The 11,091-nt window shown below is 34.8% G+C and overlaps 1 long non-coding RNA gene across 1 annotated transcript; it reads left to right on the top strand.

The window, feature by feature from the left end:
• The first annotated feature begins 6,720 nt into the window (after positions 1 to 6,720).
• LOC130461475 (uncharacterized) lies at positions 6,721 to 8,313 on the top strand. Its single transcript, XR_008921752.1, has 2 exons — positions 6,721 to 7,111; positions 8,132 to 8,313. It is a non-coding gene; the product is annotated as an uncharacterized lncRNA (long non-coding RNA).
• Positions 8,314 to 11,091: the final 2,778 nt, after the last annotated feature.

The raw sequence follows: 11,091 nt of genomic DNA, 5'->3' as shown, positions 1-11,091 counted from the left end.
CCTATCAACCAAGAGTAGTTTCTAGACTATTAGCAAATGGCTTTTGCTTACCTAAAATGTTTTAGAATTGAGTCAAAATACATAATGTGCTTAATTCTTCAATGGTTTTAGGGTCTTGGAATCATTTTATTCACACCTGCCGGAACAATAAAATCGAATAAAATGCTAATAACTTGTTTAAATTTCATGATTGCTTTAATTTTCAAGTTATTACTCATGATAAATGTTTAGACTTTGCATGCTTCAATGTATGTTTTAATTATTGTTTATAATTAAATATCTTGCACTGCAATAAATCCTTTTAGAAAGGTAGCAGTAAATTTCCTCGATTGGTAGTGAATCCAAGAACGATTCACGGAAATGAGAGATGTGAGCAATTTAAAATGTATGTTTCTTTTAGCGACTTTTATGGTTGCTTTCGAGTATTAAAGTCGAATGGCAAACCGATTGGTGCTTGTGAATTCAAAATACGATGTAGTTTTGAGATCATAAAGCATTGAGTTTAAACGCTCAGCTTTACCAATGGTTAACAACCTAATATCTTTGTCCATTTAATTCTCGAATGAGTCTAGTCCCTAGACATTCGAATAGATCGATGCTTAGAGAACTTTAGAAGCTTCTGGTAAGATCATCTAGTTGAAACAAAATATTCAACATAAATTAAATGGTAAGAACATTGTTGGAGTGACATTGGACATGTATAACAAAGTATAAAAGTCAACACTAAAGAATTCAATTCTTAAGACTATAAGAAAGGGTACAAGAAATAGGAAAACAAAGGAACAAATGAAAGGAATTTACGATTCCGTTTCTACCTATAAGTTTATGTTTAAAGAGAAGTGACTTAGCAATCAAACTTCCTTGGTATCATATACCGCTTGAGGTTCTTACTTCAGTAATAACTCAAACTATGGAAGCTAGGCTACACTAATGGCCTACAAGTGGGAAATGAAGCATGGCAATGCTACATTAGTTGTAGGGTCATCTAGTTTGTTTTAAGTCTTTTCAAAGGCTGGAACTTAATGGCTATTTTGTTCCATAATCAGCATACCTAAATTTCTGTTTTCAAACACAGAAAGACTCACATTCAAGAAAACCAAAAACAATGTTTGTTTATTTATTTGAGTGAAATGGTCAATTATGGGTTGAGTCAATATGCTTGATTAAAACAAACAACTCTTTAACAATAAAAACTTTACTAGGTTCAAATCAACCCCTTGATTTGAGTTCCACTAATCTTTGGCACTGTTGCTTAGACCATATCAACAAGTTAACATTCAAAAGATCTATTTTGATGGACTTTTGAAAGTTCATTGATTTCTAGATCAAATTAAGACAACTAGTCTTACTTGTTGAAAGTAACAAAAGATATGAACTATTGTTAGAACGCCTAGACAATAAAGTTCAAAGCTAAAGAAAGGTTTTATGACTTTATTATTTCACACTAATTGAGTGAATATAGGTTTATTTACTCAATGTGATATAAGTTTGAATCTGTTTTGCTAGTTCAAAGATTCAGAAGTATAAATCCCACTTGGTAAGAAACCATAAAGATCTAGGATAGATCATGTTAATGATTGCTTGAGACCAAAAATGATCATCAATGATTGTGTGTTGTAATTTCACAATCTAGCTCCATGAGGTATGTCATATCTAAGTGGAATGATCGAAGTCAATTAGTACTTGATTCGATCAATGATGAATCATAAAGACTTTTCCTATAATTTCTAAAACAAAATGCTCAACTACCACCAAACTAAACCAAATTCGTCAAAGCTATTGAAAAATAATTTCATAATATCTTTTCATAATATATCTAAAGAGTTCCTAAACTCAGTGGGAGTTTAGTGTTTGTCATTCGACATACTAAGGCCCAAGTCTAGATATATGTTTCATTGTGATTTATTCAAATGAGACACAAGGGTATTATTTCTACCACGAATTTTTGAGAACATAATGTTTGTTTGCTCGAAATGATGTCCTTTTGGAGATTCGTTTCCAAAATGACAAGTGGGAGAAAATAGACCTCGAAAGTCTTCGAGGCGAACAACAAACATAGACGGACATTCCGGAGGCTTTTCGAAGTTCTTTAGAAAATACGAACATGTATTCTTTAAGGACTTTAGAAGTGGCTTTTAAAGAATAGGCATCTCTTAGAAGACTTTATAAGTGCTTCAAGGAGAACAGAATATTCAAAGGACTTTCAAGTGGCTGTTGATATTCTATTGTTTGATCGATGTTCTATACCCAAGTAGGCATAGAGTTCAAGTCACTGAAACTATGAGATTCTTCTATTAGATAGTGAAGAATCATGGAGTTCAGGTCACTGAATTATATGTACATTAGTAGCTAGTCAATGATAAGAAATTGATTGTTATGTATGTGCATGTGCTAATTGTTTAAGTGTTACATTTACAAGTGCATAAAGAATTGTTTGATTCCACCAAACTTATCGATTACTGAACCTTGTTTATGTTTTGGCTGGAAAATCGTTAGTGAGACCTTGAATTGTTTATTTCAGGAATAAAATGTTTCTTTCCAAGTATACCAATATAGGATCCTTCGAGAAACTTGATATAGAAACCCCAGATATTTATGTGAAGAAAATTGTGTTTGGATGTGAATATTATGCTAAGGTTCAAGGGCAACCTATCTTAATGAGAAAGGATATCATAGCAGCCACTATCATTAATTGCTTACCTAACAAATTTCCATACCTAGAACTCAAGGAAAGGTTTAAAGACATGCATTCTGATAATGGAACTCCAAACTTGGTTAAGTATGGAACTTGGGATGGTAGATGGAAATATGATTCAGAAATTCTGACCACCATTATTGAAGCAGCAGAAAGTGGGTTTAGAGACGGTAAAATCGTAGGGAGTCATGTTGGGGATTCAGTTACAGAAGAACCTATGGGAATTAGTGTAAATAATAACCTAGAGGAAAATGATGTAGCCGTGGAGAACGAGAATGTAGGTGTTGAGGCAGAGAATCCTAACTCAGCGGCTCATGAGCCAACCATTGGGATCTCTAGTGATTCGAATGCAGAGCTCGAAAGTGAACAGGAGATGGCAAGTGAGCCTAATCAAAATGAAGACATGGGTGAAGATGCAAACCCTGAGGAAGACCCCGATGAAGACCCTGAAGAAGAGTTCGATGATCTTGAGATCTAAATTTCACTCCGCAAGTTTCAGGAGCAATGGATAGGCAAGAGGCCACAAATATTTTGAAGTCATAAATAGTTTATTAGCTCTTTTATGTTTTAAAGAATAAGTAGCAAAGCTACAACAGTTTAAGGTTAAATTTTATTGAAGTTTGAAATGTTCTTTATTATTTTCAAGGATGTAATAAACCTCTATGGAGTTAGCAATAAAAGTTAAAGTTTTCAAGGAATTGTTCTTTATTCTATTTTGAGGATTCCATAATACCCCAACCTCTAGGTAGTACGTCATGGATTAATTCTTTATTGGTTGCATACTCAGTGTGAATTGTGGATCAATTCAATTGCCACAAAAATATTAAATGATTTGAGTACATAAAGGAAGTAAGGGCCAATCTAGACCCTCATGACCAATATGATTCAAAATGTTATGCCTTATGTGTAGTGCGTAAATGTCTTTCGCGAATTATTGAGGATGATTATTTTCCAATGATTATTGCATCTTGTAGACGATCGTTGCACCTTCATAAACGATTTTCGTGCCTTCGTAAATGATGTGTATTAATGTGAACATTGTTGGTTGAGGCGATCTTTATGGTCAATTCAAGTATTAAATTGTATGGGATAATGTATAAGTGGTGTTTCAAACCTGAAATAGAGTATACTAATTGCAGGTCGCGTTCTAGAATGGCCAACAACAATGATCTAGCTGTTGCGATTCGCCTCTTGGCGGAAAAGCTAACCCAGGAGAGAACTGAGCGCCCCGATTCTGCAGGGGAAATGTTTGAAAGACTTTCTAAGGTCAAGCCACCGTATTTCAAGGGACAAGCAGACCCTACCTTCCTGGAAAACTGGATTAGGGAATTTGAGAAACTATTTGAGGCTGTGAGTTGCCCTGGGAGTATGAGAGTAAGTCAAGCTGTCCTATATCTAAAAGATGAAGCCGATTTGTGGTGGAAAGAAAATGGAAATAGACTAAGTGCTGTTGAGGGATTCAATTGGGATTCATTCATAGTTGCCTTAAGGGGGAAGTTTTATCCTCCTTTTATGAGAAAGCAGAAAGCGCAGGAGTTTATCAACCTTAGGATGGGGAATATGACTATTGCTGAATACTATAGCAAGTTTATAGCTTTATCGAGGTTTGCACCTGAGGTGGTAGCTACTGAGGAGCTAAAGGCTCAAAGGTTTGAGCAAGGCTGACTGATGAAATTCAATTGGGATTAGGTGGAGAAACCTTTACTTCCTTAGACATAGTGTATGGGAGAGCTGCTCATATTTATGGGCTACAGTCTAGAAGGGAAAAGAAAACTGTGGTAATTGGGGAAAAGAGAAAAGATTTTAATGCTAGGGGTAACCAAGAAAACTTTAAAAGGAATAGAAACGGAAATGGGAATGGAAATGGAAATTTCCAAGGAGGAAACAATCAGGGGCACCACAACAACTCGAACCCATCTGAGAGAGTGCATCATTGCAAGATGTGCAGTAACAATCACCCTGGTAAGAACTGCAAAGGAGAATTAGTGACCTGCAACTATTGTCAAAAAAGGGGACATAGGGAGTATGAGTGCTTCACTAAGCACAGAAAGGAACAAAATAGTAATGGAGGTGGAAACCAAGTGAGGTTTAACCAGTCTGGAGGTCAAAATTCAAAGCCTGAAGGGGCACAAAACAATCAAGAGAACTATAATAAGCCTGCAAATGATAACAACAACCCGAATAAGGCTCCAGGAAAATTGTACATGATGAATCAGAATGAGGATGAACGATCTGCCGATATAGATTCTGGTACTTTTCTATTAACTCCGCGCAAGTTAAGCATTATTTAATTCGTGGTGACTTGTTCTTTTGTTTCGTCATCTGTTGTGAAAAGTATAAAGTGAGTAGTTTTAGTGAAATAGAAATTTTGAGGATAGAATTCGTCGAAAGAGAATTTTGGTTAGCTATTCCCTGAGGTGAGTTACGAGGGCGTAACTCGTTTTCTTTAAGGGGGGTAGAATGCGATAGAAATTCGCGCTTTTTACCTATTTTATGGAATTTTTATGCATTTTATTGCTTATTTTAGCAAATTTTACAAGTTGATGCAAAGCAAATAGATTCTCCGCATAAGAAAAGGTGTTCATGAGTAACACAAACAGCTTTGAGTTGGCAAAATAGTGCACATAGGTGGCACAAGTACTCCTCTAGTAAGAACAAGTTAAAAGCTTTTGGGGAAAATGTGGGAAATTTCGTGTCAAGTTTCGGGACGAAACTTCTTTTAAGAGGGGTAGATTGTAATCCCCCGTAAATTTATAAATTTTATTAATATATTTTAACGTATATTATTTATATTTAAATAGAATTTATGAATTTTAAGTAATAAATATATAATTAACGTATATTTATTTTATTTTAAGTACGTTCTAAATATTTAACGATTTTTGAACTTTATTATATTTATATATTTAATGTATATTTAATTTTATTTAAATATATTCTAAATATTTTAACGATTTGTGCAATCAAGAATAATTTTAGAATTTTACGTTGAAAAGAATTCGAATTACGAAAACACGTTCGATTGAAATTAGAAACCAATCCTAACCCTTTTGGATTCAAACAACCTAAATCCTAATTGTAGCCCAATTGGGTGAAGCCCAAATGATAAAGCCCATAACTCTTTACTCCCTCTTTCAATTGCAAGTAAAAACAAAAAAACAAAAAACAAAAAAAAATAAAACCCTCTTCTCTCCTACTCCATTCACGTGAAATCAAACACCAAAACCCTTCCCTCCTTCACGTAACTCTCTCCTCCCCTTTGCTGCTGCCGCTGCCAAGCCGCCGCCACCAGCGACCTACACTCTCGCCGACACCCACCGTGGTCTGTCACCACAGTTTGCGACGTCGGTAGCTCCTCCCCCTCGTCTTTACTTTCTTTCTTTTTTCTTTTTTCTTCTTCTTCCCTCACTCGGTTGTTTCTTTTTTCAGCAACCACCGTGAACCACCTTGCTTCAGCCACCGACGCTGCAGCCTCGCCGTCAGCCTAACCCCGACCACCGCGTACGGTAGTCCTCTCGCCTTTCAATTTCGTTTCCTGGTCCTTTTTCGTTCTCCTATTTCAGTTCTCACCTGTTTATGTCGTTGCGACAGCCAATCACCACCGTCGGTGCGCCGCTGAGCTCCACCCCGACGCCGTTCCGCAGCTGCCGTGCCTCCCTGCCGCCGGCCAGCGCCCTTTCCCTCCTCCTTTTGGTTGTTTCTTAAACCCTAAGTTATTTAAATCTCTTAATTAAGTTTATTGATTTGAAATTATGTTTCTTGAAATTAAATTATTAATCTTTATAGTTAAATTATAATTTTCAGATTTGGTGTTGATGTTATTAATTAATTATTTTCAGTTTTGGTTGATTAATATATAAGTTAGGGTTTTAATTAGTTTAGTGATTTAATTCAGGATTATTGAATGTAAATTATAAGTTATTATGATTAAATTATATTTTCAGATTATATATTATGTTTAAATAATAAATTTAATTTTCAGATTATGTAATCGAATTGAAATAAGGAATTTAATTATTAAAGCATGGATTTTTAAGGTTTTAATATTCTAAAATCATAATAGAATGACTATATATTATTAAAGCTATTATTTTTCTGATCTTAAGAACGTTGATTATGTTTTGTGGACGTTTGAAATTATTTTATATTGCTGGAAATTTTAAAAGGAATGTTTTATTGGAGTTTAGAACGTTTTGGGATCATTAGTTTAATAGTTATTATGCTTGGAGGTTATTTAGTTAAGTTTCGATATTTGGGATGGTTCAAAATATGTTTGGGATGTATTTAGAATACTTTAGTATTGCTGTAAATTGTTGGATATTAATTGGGGAATTTTATTGGTTGTTTTTAGGCGGAGAATTCTTTGTAGGCGATTTTTGAATTCGTTAAAGTGGCCTATCGGTTTGTTTACACAAGGTACGTACATGCCTGTGTGCTTGGAATGTGTGTGATTTGTTGAAACCATATTGAAATGATTTATGAACTTCGTTATGTTGAAACGATTGAGGAACTTGGTTATGTTGAAATTGTTGATGAACTAGGTTATGTTGAAAGTGCATGTTTAATATTGTTGGATGGACATGTTAAGCATATATATTTCGTTATGAGAATTATAGCATGTTGGTATGGATGATTGATGCGAACATGTTGGTTGGGAACATTAGATTATTATATATATTGATTCAGATCGATTGTTCATTGTTCCCTTTTAGCTTTTCACTACTTTATAAGGGCCGAGGACCTTGTTTAGTAAGTTGAAACCTTATACCCATATAGAGGGGTTGTATCAGTATTAAAGGAAAGGTTGAATTAATTGGAATAAGTCTTGTGTGGCATCTCTGTGATCACTTGTTTAATTCAAAGATAAAAGAAGTTGTGTTTACTTGTTGAATATAATATTTATGTTTGACGAGTCATAACCAAGTATTAAAAGTTAAGTCATGTAAAGTGAAACTGAGTAGCAATAGCTTTAGACTGTGCACGTCTAAAGTGACGGACAATCAGGAGTTGGGGTCATGGGTCGCCTATGGCTTTTTCTGGGGCCGAATTGATCACCGGTTCTATTTTTATTTAAAAGTCCCTCGATATCGCAGGTCATTGGGGTTTACGGAGTCGCGCCCGTACCTCGTCTTCCTTAGTGAAGAAGAAGAAGTTTCTAGTAGACAACTCAGTCCATTGACTATTTCAATTTAAATAATGTTAATGATACAAAAGTCTAGTTCAGTCAAACATAGTCTTCAAGTCAATATATCTTGATTATCCTTGCTTATGTTTTATTTAGTACCATGTTAGGATTGTTCGTTTAATAGAATCATGTTAGGATTATTATTGATTTAGTATGTAGTACTCAGCTTTGCTGATTACGTGCTTTTGCTTGTGCATGTTGATCATGGCTATGCCTTATTGATCCTGTGATGACCCAATCTTGGTGAGCAGTCTCTAAGGATCAATAAGCATTGTCCATCTGCAGGTTTGAAGATGATGCATCATTGGGGATCGGGATTAGAGAGCTTGTAGTTAGATTTGCTTTATTAAGTGATTTGGTTTGTTAACTTAAATTTGAAATTTGTCGTACTATTCGTATTTCCTTATTTCAGTTAAATGGGTTTTGGACTAAATCTGTAATCGATTATTTATAAACCTAAAGTTAGTTTTATGTTTTCCGCTGCAAAATTCTGAATAAGCCGTTACGTTTTCACACGGGCGATAATGCCTTGATAATTCTCTACGTTTTATATTAAAAGATTATTTTAGAAAAGAGAGAATTGTCGGGGTGTTACAAAGTGGTATCAGAGCTAAGGTTTTACTTTAATAAATTTTTAGGCGCCTAACTATCTAGTTATTTAAAATAAATTTCTAAAAAAAAAAAAAAAATCGAGATTCTACGTATTATAGTGTTCAAAAATTGGTACTTTTTTTTGGGGGGCCGATTTCATTTTACCTTCTTTGAAAGTATACGATATTCCTTATTTACGTTCGAAATCAAATTATTTTTCCAAGTTAAAGTGATACTTTGGACATTTTTATTTTTTTATTATTATTTATTATTCAAACAAATAAATAAAAATAATATGAATACATTTTTTTTTAAAAAGGAGTTCAATTTTTTTAAAGTTGTTTCAAGAGTTAGAATTCGTTAATTAGGAAATATAAATCTTTTTGAATTAATAACTTTATTCTCGAATTTATTCGCTACGTTATAATTTTATTATATTTTCGTTCTTTTATTTCGTTATATAAATGATTCTAATGCTTTAGTTTATGAGAGATGGGTAGTATAAGAAGGGCATATAAGATAGAATTATATGTACATTAGTAGCTAGTCAATGATAAGAAATTGATTGTTATGTATGTGCATGTGCTAATTGTTTAAGTGTTACATTTACAAGTGCATAAAGAATTGTTTGATTCCACCAAACTTATCGATTACTGAACCTTGTTTATGTTTTGGCTGGAAAATCGTTAGTGAGACCTTGAATTGTTTATTTCAGGAATAAAATGTTTCTTTCCAAGTATACCAATATAGGATCCTTCGAGAAACTTGATATAGAAACCCCAGATATTTATGTGAAGAAAATTGTGTTTGGATGTGAATATTATGCTAAGGTTCAAGGGCAACCTATCTTAATGAGAAAGGATATCATAGCAGCCACTATCATTAATTGCTTACCTAACAAATTTCCATACCTAGAACTCAAGGAAAGGTTTAAAGACATGCATTCTGATAATGGAACTCCAAACTTGGTTAAGTATGGAACTTGGGATGGTAGATGGAAATATGATTCAGAAATTCTGACCACCATTATTGAAGCAGCAGAAAGTGGGTTTAGAGACGGTAAAATCGTAGGGAGTCATGTTGGGGATTCAGTTACAGAAGAACCTATGGGAATTAGTGTAAATAATAACCTAGAGGAAAATGATGTAGCTGTGGAGAACGAGAATGTAGGTGTTGAGGCAGAGAATCCTAACTCAGCGGCTCATGAGCCAACCATTGGGATCTCTAGTGATTCGAATGCAGAGCTCGAAAGTGAACAGGAGATGGCAAGTGAGCCTAATCAAAATGAAGACATGGGTGAAGATGCAAACCCTGAGGAAGACCCCGATGAAGACCCTGAAGAAGAGTTCGATGATCTTGAGATCTAAATTTCACTCCGCAAGTTTCAGGAGCAATGGATAGGCAAGAGGCCACAAATATTTTGAAGTCATAAATAGTTTATTAGCTCTTTTATGTTTTAAAGAATAAGTAGCAAAGCTACAACAGTTTAAGGTTAAATTTTATTGAAGTTTGAAATGTTCTTTATTATTTTCAAGGATGTAATAAACCTCTATGGAGTTAGCAATAAAAGTTAAAGTTTTCAAGGAATTGTTCTTTATTCTATTTTGAGGATTCCATAATACCCCAACCTCTAGGTAGTACGTCATGGATTAATTCTTTATTGGTTGCATACTCAGTGTGAATTGTGGATCAATTCAATTGCCACAAAAATATTAAATGATTTGAGTACATAAAGGAAGTAAGGGCCAATCTAGACCCTCATGACCAATATGATTCAAAATGTTATGCCTTATGTGTAGTGCGTAAATGTCTTTCGCGAATTATTGAGGATGATTATTTTCCAATGATTATTGCATCTTGTAGACGATCGTTGCACCTTCATAAACGATTTTCGTGCCTTCGTAAATGATGTGTATTAATGTGAACATTGTTGGTTGAGGCGATCTTTATGGTCAATTCAAGTATTAAATTGTATGGGATAATGTATAAGTGGTGTTTCAAACCTGAAATAGAGTATACTAATTGCAGGTCGCGTTCTAGAATGGCCAACAACAATGATCTAGCTGCTGCGATTCGCCTCTTGGCGGAAAAGCTAACCCAGGAGAGAACTGAGCGCCCCGATTCTGCAGGGGAAATGTTTGAAAGACTTTCTAAGGTCAAGCCACCGTATTTCAAGGGACAAGCAGACCCTACCTTCCTGGAAAACTGGATTAGGGAATTTGAGAAACTATTTGAGGCTGTGAGTTGCCCTGGGAGTATGAGAGTAAGTCAAGCTGTCCTATATCTAAAAGATGAAGCCGATTTGTGGTGGAAAGAAAATGGAAATAGACTAAGTGCTGTTGAGGGATTCAATTGGGATTCATTCATAGTTGCCTTAAGGGGGAAGTTTTATCCTCCTTTTATGAGAAAGCAGAAAGCGCAGGAGTTTATCAACCTTAGGATGGGGAATATGACTATTGCTGAATACTATAGCAAGTTTATAGCTTTATCGAGGTTTGCACCTGAGGTGGTAGCTACTGAGGAGCTAAAGGCTCAAAGGTTTGAGCAAGGCTGACTGATGAAATTCAATTGGGATTAGGTGGAGAAACCTTTACTTCCTTAGACATAGTGTATGGGAGAG

Source organism: Spinacia oleracea, chromosome 5, assembly GCF_020520425.1.
Source record: "Spinacia oleracea cultivar Varoflay chromosome 5, BTI_SOV_V1, whole genome shotgun sequence".
NCBI lineage: Eukaryota > Viridiplantae > Streptophyta > Magnoliopsida > Caryophyllales > Amaranthaceae > Spinacia > Spinacia oleracea.
This window is presented reverse-complemented; position numbering and strand designations above follow the sequence as displayed.